The sequence below is a fragment of the Schistocerca americana genome, chromosome 3 (assembly GCF_021461395.2).
Source record: "Schistocerca americana isolate TAMUIC-IGC-003095 chromosome 3, iqSchAmer2.1, whole genome shotgun sequence".
NCBI lineage: Eukaryota > Metazoa > Arthropoda > Insecta > Orthoptera > Acrididae > Schistocerca > Schistocerca americana.
Window position 1 is genome coordinate 819,751,218 of NC_060121.1, and position 9,181 is coordinate 819,760,398.

The window sequence follows — 9,181 nt, forward strand, 5'->3', positions numbered from 1 at the left end:
CAGCTAGTTCACCTTTAAGATAGACCTGCAGCATGGAACCTGCACAGTTTAAAGGAAAAAAAATTGAAAAATACCAGGCTTAAACCGTTCTTACAGAGCCAAAACGATACAACCACTGCGCCTAAGCGAGGGCAGAATTAGCGAACACATCAGCTTACAGTACCGCATCTGAGCACTTCTCTGTAGGCGCAAGTCAAACACACTTACTAAAGGGTCTTGCAGTAAATTTACTTCTCCGACATGTCAGAAATCACAGCCCGGACAACACCTGCGAGTCACTAAACGAGGTGGTGCAGTGGTTAGCACCCTGGACTCGTTTTCGGAAGGACGTCGGGCTATTCTGATTTAGATTTTCCGTGATTTATCTAAATCGATACTGGGAAATGTCAGGTGGTTCCCTTGAAAGAGCACAGCCGATTTCCTTCTCCGTCCACTGGTCGGAGCTGCGAGGCAGCACCGATGCTGCGCGAAGAAACAAATATCATTTCTGCCCAGCGACTCAGTGACCCAGTGTGGTGCCAGCCTTGATACCAAAACAAAATAGTGCCACCCTTGTCACAGTGCTGACATGGGGTGCCATTTGGCCACATAGCTGTTAATTTGGATAGCAGCTGAAACATTTCTTGTGTGTTAAACCTGGCACCTGTGCGCAATCTCAGAGACCTCTGTGACGTTATCTCTCAACAAGACAATTCAAGACCGCATATTACCCCTACGTCGACACAAAAGGTAATTTAGTTTTTAAGATATCTGGCCCAGAGTTTATGGCAACATGAAATGACGTAACAGTATCTGCCATGGAAGGGAGACCGACTCACTGCCCACAAGGTTAGATACATTATTCTTACAGAATTGACAGTTTCATGTATTAAATTTAGCAATGAACTCCCCATAGCCGGGAACCGAGCGACCGCTACGCTCGCAGATTCTAATCCTGCCTCGGGCATGGATGTGTGTGATGTCCTAAGGTTAGTTAGGTTTAAGTAGTTCTAAGTTAAGGGGGACTGATTACTTCAGATGTTAAGTCCCATAGAGCTCAGGGGCATTTGAACCATTTGAATTCCCCATAAAACAACATACATATTCCAGAATGAGATTTTAACTCTGCAGCGGTGTGTGCGCTGATATGAAACTTCCTGGCAGATTAAAACTGTGTGCCCGACCGAGACTCGAACTCGGGACCTTTGCCTTTCGCGGGCAAGCGCTCTACCAACTGAGCTACCGAAGCACGACTCACGCCCGGTACTCACAGCTTTACTTCTGCCAGTACCTCGTCTCCTACCTTCCAAACTTTACAGAAGTTCTCCTGCGAACCTTGCAGAACTAGCACTCCTGAAAGAAAGGATATTGCGGAGACATGGCTTAGCCGCAGCCTGGGGGATGTTTCCAGAATGAGATTTTCACTCTGCAGCGGAGTGTGCGCTGATATGAAACTTCCGGGCAGATTAAAACTGTGTGCCCGACCGAGACTCGAACTCGGGACCTTTGCCCTTCGCGGGCAAGCGCTCTACCATCTGAGCTACCGAAGCACGACTCACGCCCGGTACTCACAGCTTTACTTCTGCCAGTACCTCGTCTCCTACCTTCCAAACTTTACAGAAGTTCTCCTGCGAACCTTGCAGAACTAGCACTCCTGAAAGAAAGGATATTGCGGAGACATGGCTTAGCCACAGCCTGGGGGATGTTTCCAGAATGAGATTTTCACTCTGCAGCGGAGTGTGCGCTGATATGAAACTTCCTGGCAGATTAAAACTGTGTGCCCGACCGAGACTCGAACTCGGGACCTTTGCCTTTCGCGGGCAAGCGCTTGCCCGCGAAAGGCAAAGGTCCCGAGTTCGAGTCTCGGTCGGGCACACAGTTTTAATCTGCCAGGAAGTTTCAACATACATATTGTAAGACGTATGCGCTGCCGGCGATATGTAAGCTATAAGTGAATCCGAGACCAAAGAGCAGTGTTGTATGCAGTAGGAGCTGTGTAGCAGTAAGTTGTTGCTAGCGAGCAGTCTGGTGTATCGAATTGGCTGGGCCGGTCTTGGTGCAACGATGGCGGAGCCTGAGCGTTATAGTATAAGGTAAAAGCAGCCTCGCGCATATCTAGTAATGTTATGTGAACTCCCATGTAAATCTTTTAAAAAGGTCCTGATAATAATCTTTGTCATATAAAGTAATTTCTAACAACCATTCATTTCAATTTAAAGAATTTACTAATTTCTCCAATCCATGACCATTCCGATTGTAGCTAAAGAAAAATCAGTTGCTTCCTTTCATAAATGACAAATGTATAGGCCAGCATTGCACAGAGCTGTGCCGGAAATTTACCGCGTTACTGAATTTATTTTTTTTATTACGAGGATTAGGAATTTTTCTGTTTCGAGCTTACATTAAATGTGAAAAGAATTTTGTGGATACATTAAATGGGAAACACATTTAGTGTGGAGGTTAAATGTGAATGAATTTCTGTAGAGAGGTTACACTAAATTAGAATCACTTTCATTATTCATATTAAATAATATTTATTAAAATTCTCTCTGTGAATCTCTGAGAAGTAGTCATATATCTGTTCTTATTTACTTAAATGTAGTTTGCATCTGGCGCAGCGCATTTACTAATTTGTCACTCCATCTTTCACAAATCATCGGCAATTTATTGCTCTTTGTTGTACCTGTATTTGCTCCATTTTTGCTTTGTCTTTGTTTCATTTTTGTGCTTAATTTTGATTTGTGAAAAATGCCGCGAAAAACTGTTAACAGTACATCGCTATGTGCAATGAGTGAAATAGCCGACTCGAATAATTTGACAGATAATACCAGCGACACTCAGTCTAATAGTGATAATCCCCCAATTACAGATAATCAGTGCCTACCAATCACTAGTAATGATTTTAATTCTAATGATGGGCAAACAAATTCAATTATGTCCTCAGTAAATTTAACAATTGATGACGTGGCACGTTCCGATGCAATGAACGCTGCCCAGTTTGACACACCCGGTTTACAAAATTTACGTAACGAACAAATAAATGTTTCCAACGAAAATGAACAGTGTAGTCAGAATACGCCAGATTTATTTGATTCCGGTGTAGTGACCAACAGTGCCCATCTGATTGGCAAGCCTTTTCAAGAATCACAGAATAACCAAATGGTTACACAAAACGTGACAAACGCAGATACACCATCACACAGTACAGTGAATACAGTCGCTAATTTTGGCTGGGATCAAGTTATCGCATTATTACTACAAATGAATGAAAAACTAGATAACCATTGCAAACAACTTAATGAAAGTTTCAAACAGCGGAATGAAAATTTCGACAACCACTTCAAGCAACTAAATAAAAAAATAGACAATCAGCACAAACAATTTAATGAAAAACAAGACAGCTATTTCCAACAACTGAGTGAAACACTAGATAACAATTATAAACAACTTAATGAATCGTGCAAACAATTTAATGAAAGTTTCAAACAGTCGAACGAAAAACACGACAACCTTAATGAACAGAACGAACAACTTAGTGAACAGATTACAGCCGTTTCCATGCAACGTTATGACACTAAAGAACAATTATGTGGGGAAAGTAAGGCTTATGCTAGGGACAGTAATGAAGAAATTAGATCTGTTATGCAAGAATTAAGTAGTACACGTGTAGCCTCAATGAAATTACTTAGAGATGAAAGTAGTGCAGTCACTGAACAATATTCAGAAAACGCAACACAGATACGCGACGAGTTTAAATTAATGTTAGCAGAAGTTTCACGCACTCCGGATACGGAAGTCGATAAGAAATTTGAACAACAGATCAGCCAAATCGACGAACGTATTAAAGTGACAAAAACGAAAAATGTTTGTCACTAACACGTCACAGCATACGCCACGTTCCGAACATTTGTCACACCCACGCAGCCAGTATAACTTAAGTAATTTAAAGAGACTACGTGACTTAGAATCCGAAGAGACACAGACAAACAGATTGTCATTGAATCCTGAACCTGTTCAGACATTCAGAGACGATAATGTTGATTATAAACAAGTTTTATCCGTAAAAAAATCTAAGGTATTTAATAATGACAGAACACAGATTCACGCTTTGGACTGGATATGACAATTTGTTTTTGTATTTTCATCAGCTTGGCCTATAATGCTGAAACTACAATTGGACTGGATACAACAACTTGCTTTTGAATTTTCTCCGGCATTGCCTGTAACGCAGAAGCTAATTATTTGCAGCGCATAATAGACCTCAGGGGATTCAGTACACTTTGATGAATATGTGCCGTAGCGTGCACAGGGTCCCGAGCCGTAGTAGTGCTATTTCATCTTTAGTTTTCTGCACTGCTGCCTTCTCTTCTACTATCCTTTACATCTATCAGAACAGCTCTTCAACTATCGACCTATCTATAATTAGGAATTAGTAAAGAAAGCCTGATACGACAAGTTTTACCGGAAGTGACAGTTTTCATTAGACGCTCCAGAAATGACAACCACGAGAACTTTAATACCAGACAAAAATTTTATCATCAGTATGTGTAAAATTATCAGCAACAGCAAACGCATTTTGGTAACAATAGAGGTTTTTCCCCACAACAGCAACAAAACCAGCCGGTTAGTATACCCAGCCAACAATGTAGTCTGCAAGGTCAACCAAGCTTTAATGTTTCGCCGCCTACGCGTATAGCGTCGGCTCCACCAAATAGCAACGCACCGCAACAAGGAAATAACTACGTGCCAAAAACACACCATTTTAACTCATATCGCAATGCACCGTATAGAAATGACTATCATGACAGACGTAAAAGCAATGAGCACAATTTTCAGCGTACGTTTAATAACAGTCGGTCTTACCAGCAGCAAAATCATCCGCAACAACAGATTATCATGAATGAACCAGTCAGTAGATATCATCCCGAACGTAATACATCAGGACGAAATAACAGAACAGTTCAAATAGTCGAAATGCCACAGCATCCTCCCGCAAATAATAGCACGTGAGGTAGAATTTGACTAGATACAGTACAGGCTGCATCTTCCAGCAATGCAAGCAATAGTCGAAATGCCACAGCATCCTCCCGCAAATAATAGCACGTCAGGTAGAATTTGACTAGATACAGTACAGGCTGCATCTTCCAGCAATGCAAGCAACAGAGCAGAATCTTGTTCACGAAAATGTTATTACTTTTGACGACATCCGAGACACTCTATTGCAGGAAAGACCAGTTATTCAAAAAACCATTTCACACCCTGTCTTTGAAGTAAGGATTGGATCATCCAAATTTTCAGCAGTAATCGATTCAGGATCACCTATGTCAGTTATAAATGAGGAAACTTTCAACGAATGTAACAAAGAGAATACCTATCCTACGTTACCATTAGGCAAAACTAAAGTAAAAGGAGCAGTATCTGGTAAAGGAGTAGATGTAAAATCACAGACACATTTATTATTTTGTATTGCAGGTCATACATTTCACTCAAATTTTTGGATTGTTCCCTTATTGACAACAGACGTTATTTTATATACGAATTTTCTGGTAGAACATGACGCAAATTATTGACTTCCAAAACTCCTATTTAATGTTAAAGGATGAAAATGTACACCTGGCTTTAGAATTTCAGAACTCTTTATCTGCGGAAGAACAAACAATTAATCTACAGAGGTCATTTCTGCATCACGTAACATAGACTGTCATTCCACATTGTTCACAGATACGTACGTACACAACTTACAATACTCCAGACGAAGCCGACTATGACGTTATACAGATGATTTCTGATAAAGTTAAACAGAGCAGTGCAAATACAGACGACGAACGCACGCAACTACGCAAAATTCTTTTACAGGAAGCTCCAGTTTTTGACAACGTCCCTGGTGCTATGTCCGGTTTTATGTATGAATTTCAAGTTAAACAGCACGACACGTTTAAAGCCAAACATTGTCCCATTCCGCATATTCACAGAGAACAAGTTAACAAAGAATTGCAAGCTATGCTTGACCAAGGAATTACTGAACCGGCAGTTAGTCCGTACATAAACCCACTCCAAATTGTTAAGAAAAAGGATGGTTCACTTCGTCTCGTACTTGATTCGCGTCACATCAACGACATTATTAATGAAACAGATCGCCCACAGACACTAGCAGAACTTCTACAGAAATTTCATGGTACTGCTATTTATTCCACATTACATTTGAAATCGGGATTTTGGCAAATTCAGCTCCATCCGAACTGCAGAAAGTACACGGCTTTTTTCTGTTTTGGTGACTGTTATCAATTTTGTAAAGTACCGTTCGGTTTAACTGTTTCTTCAGCAGCTTTTATTCGCGGTTTGAATACTATACTTCCGACAGAATTAAAAGACAGAATCACAAAGTATGTAGACGACATTCTTATTGCAGAAGCTAACTGGTCTGAACACAATCTGATTCTTGAACAACTGTTACGAACTTTTCGTGCACAAGGACTCACAGTTAATCTCAGTGAATCGCACTTTGGCAAGACTTCTATAAAATTTCTTGGACATGTAATTTCAGCAGAAGGTATTGCGCCTGACCCGGAAAAACTTCAAGCTTTACGTGACATTACTGTACCTACGACGAAGAAACAACTACGCAGCTTTTTGGGATTAATTAACTTTTTTCGTAAATTTATTCATTACCCTGCTTTAGACACCCCTAGATTATGTCAATTGACAGGTAAAAATACTATTTGGTCCTGAGATAGCCAAGCACATTCTGAATTTGTCAATCTGAAACAAGCTTTGTTGAATGCACCACTTTTATCACATCCAGATCTTACTAGAAATTTTTCCATTGCCACCGACAGTTCTAACACCGCTTTAGGCGTACACATTTTTCAGGAAATTGAAGAAGATGGTTGTACAGTAATTAAAAACATCGCCTTTGCGAGTCGCATCCTGTCACCTGCTGAACGCAATTATTCTGTCACAGAACTTGAAACATTATGTGTTGTATGGGCATTTACGAGATTTTGGCATTTTCTTTATGGAAGACATACGACCGTTTACACAGATCATAGAGCTATACAGTTTTTACTTTCCGCTAAATTTACACATGACAGATTAAGCAGATGGAAACTTTATTTACAGGAATTTAATTTTACAATTGTTCACATTCCCGGCACACAAAATATTGTAGCAGACGCACTATCCCGTTCTCTCAGCAACAATCAGCAAGACATCGCAACCAACTTCTGCCAAGCAAATTTCAGCGTCACGTATATTCAACAAGTTGCATTTGAAAATTTCATTTCGTCGTCATTACGAGACATAGCGCAAGAGTAGAGTAAGACAACGTGTGGAAAGAAATTAAACACCTTTGGCAAGATAGGAATAATGTTACCATTAGAAATCATTACACTATACGCAATAACATACTGTTTCGCCGCTCTCACCGTGACAGCAACAATTGGTTACTATGTATTCCTGACGAGCTTGTTAACAGATTAATTTGGTAAACTCATTTAAGTTACGCACATTACGGAGCCAGAAAATGTTTTCTTATACTGAGACAGAACTGTTATTTTGCCAACATGGAGAAACGTATTCGACGAGTTTTAGCGTCATGTAAAATCTGCCGGAAAGCTAAGTCGGATACGAATTCACATATTCCTCCATTATATCCCATTGTACCTGTTAAATTGAGACACATGGCCGCTGTAGACATTTTTGGTCCGATTCCCAGAACTAATAGAGGTTTTGCTACATCTTTGTCGCTGTTGAACTCACTTCAAAATTTGTTACCTTCACTCCGTTACGCAATGCTACTGCTAAATCTGTTTCGAAAGCATTTATAAAACATTTTCTATTTCATGTAGGACATGTAATGAAAGTAATTTCCTACAATGAATCGCAGTTTCGATCTGCTATATGGACACGTATGTTGCGAGCTAGAAACATTTCTCCAATCTATATATCCAGGTACCATGCTTCTTCGAACCCTTGTGGCCGACTAATGAAAGAAATTGGTAAACTATGTAGAATATACTGCCATAAAAAACATATTGATTGGGACACACACATACTCTCATTTAAGGATGTAATTAATTCCTTACCAAATGAATCTACTATGCTATCTCCGACTGTTATACTGAAAAATGTTGAACCACCTAACAAAATTAAAGAATTAGTATCCTTTCCTACATCTCGTCGACTACGACACCATGAAATGACATTGCGCTGAACAACATCAAACGTGCCGCAGAGCGCCGGAGAAGACAGCAAAAACAGGTTTGTACACGTCGTAACTTTCACATTGGACTGGAGATGTTAGTACGCACACATTATTTATCCAACAGAGGAAAGAGTAGATGTAGTAAATTTGAGCTTCTATACGCAGTTCCATATCGAATTCGCAGTATTCCTCACCCCAATGTAGTACACGTCGAAACTTTGAGAACCAGAAAAAGCAAGGGCAATCACCATGTCTCCAATATTAAACCGTTTATTGAATGAACATACTTTATGATTTATCACACTGTAATGCCATTTTCTGATTTTTATGTGACCAATGATGCAATTATATTTATGTGACTACTTACTGATGATTATCACATTTTTTTCTTGGCAAGTGCCCGGCAAGATAAGGTTAGCAGGTCACTTTTCTTGTCGTTACACATCAGACCGTGCACATTTTTTTCAGATGAACTTACATATTTTATGACCACTTAAGCAATTATATTTATGTGACTACATACTGATGATTATCATATTTTTTTCTTGGCAAGTGCCCGGCAAGGTAAGGTTAGCAGGTCGCTTTTCTTGTCGTTATATATCAGACCGTGCACATTTTCCATTTTTCATGTATGTATGATTGTTTTCCTGTTTTGTTTGTATGCACTACGAAATCTTTAAGATATAACAAACACCAGTTGACTTTGACATTTTGCCTTATGATATCTCAACATCGTGACTATCTTACATTTTTTTTTGCTACTACATTATGATACTCTGTGTACATTTTTTGCACCTGAACACTGTCTATGTTTTTGACATAATACGTTTTCTGTCATGCTATGCTGTATGCTTAATTATATCACTAGAAACCAGTTTTTATTTAATGGTTATATGATTTAAATGCAAGATATTAATCCATATTCATCATTTTCAGAAAGCAATAACGTGAAAAAGAAATAAATTGAACAAACCACAGTGGATTACTATGAAATGGGAA

At 39.5% G+C, this 9,181-nt stretch overlaps 1 non-coding gene across 1 annotated transcript; it reads right to left on the reverse strand.

Moving 5' to 3' along the window:
* Positions 1-1,154: 1,154 nt before the first annotated feature.
* On the reverse strand, positions 1,155-1,229 carry Trnas-cga. The gene has a single exon. It is a non-coding gene; the product is annotated as a tRNA-Ser (tRNA).
* Positions 1,230-9,181: the final 7,952 nt, after the last annotated feature.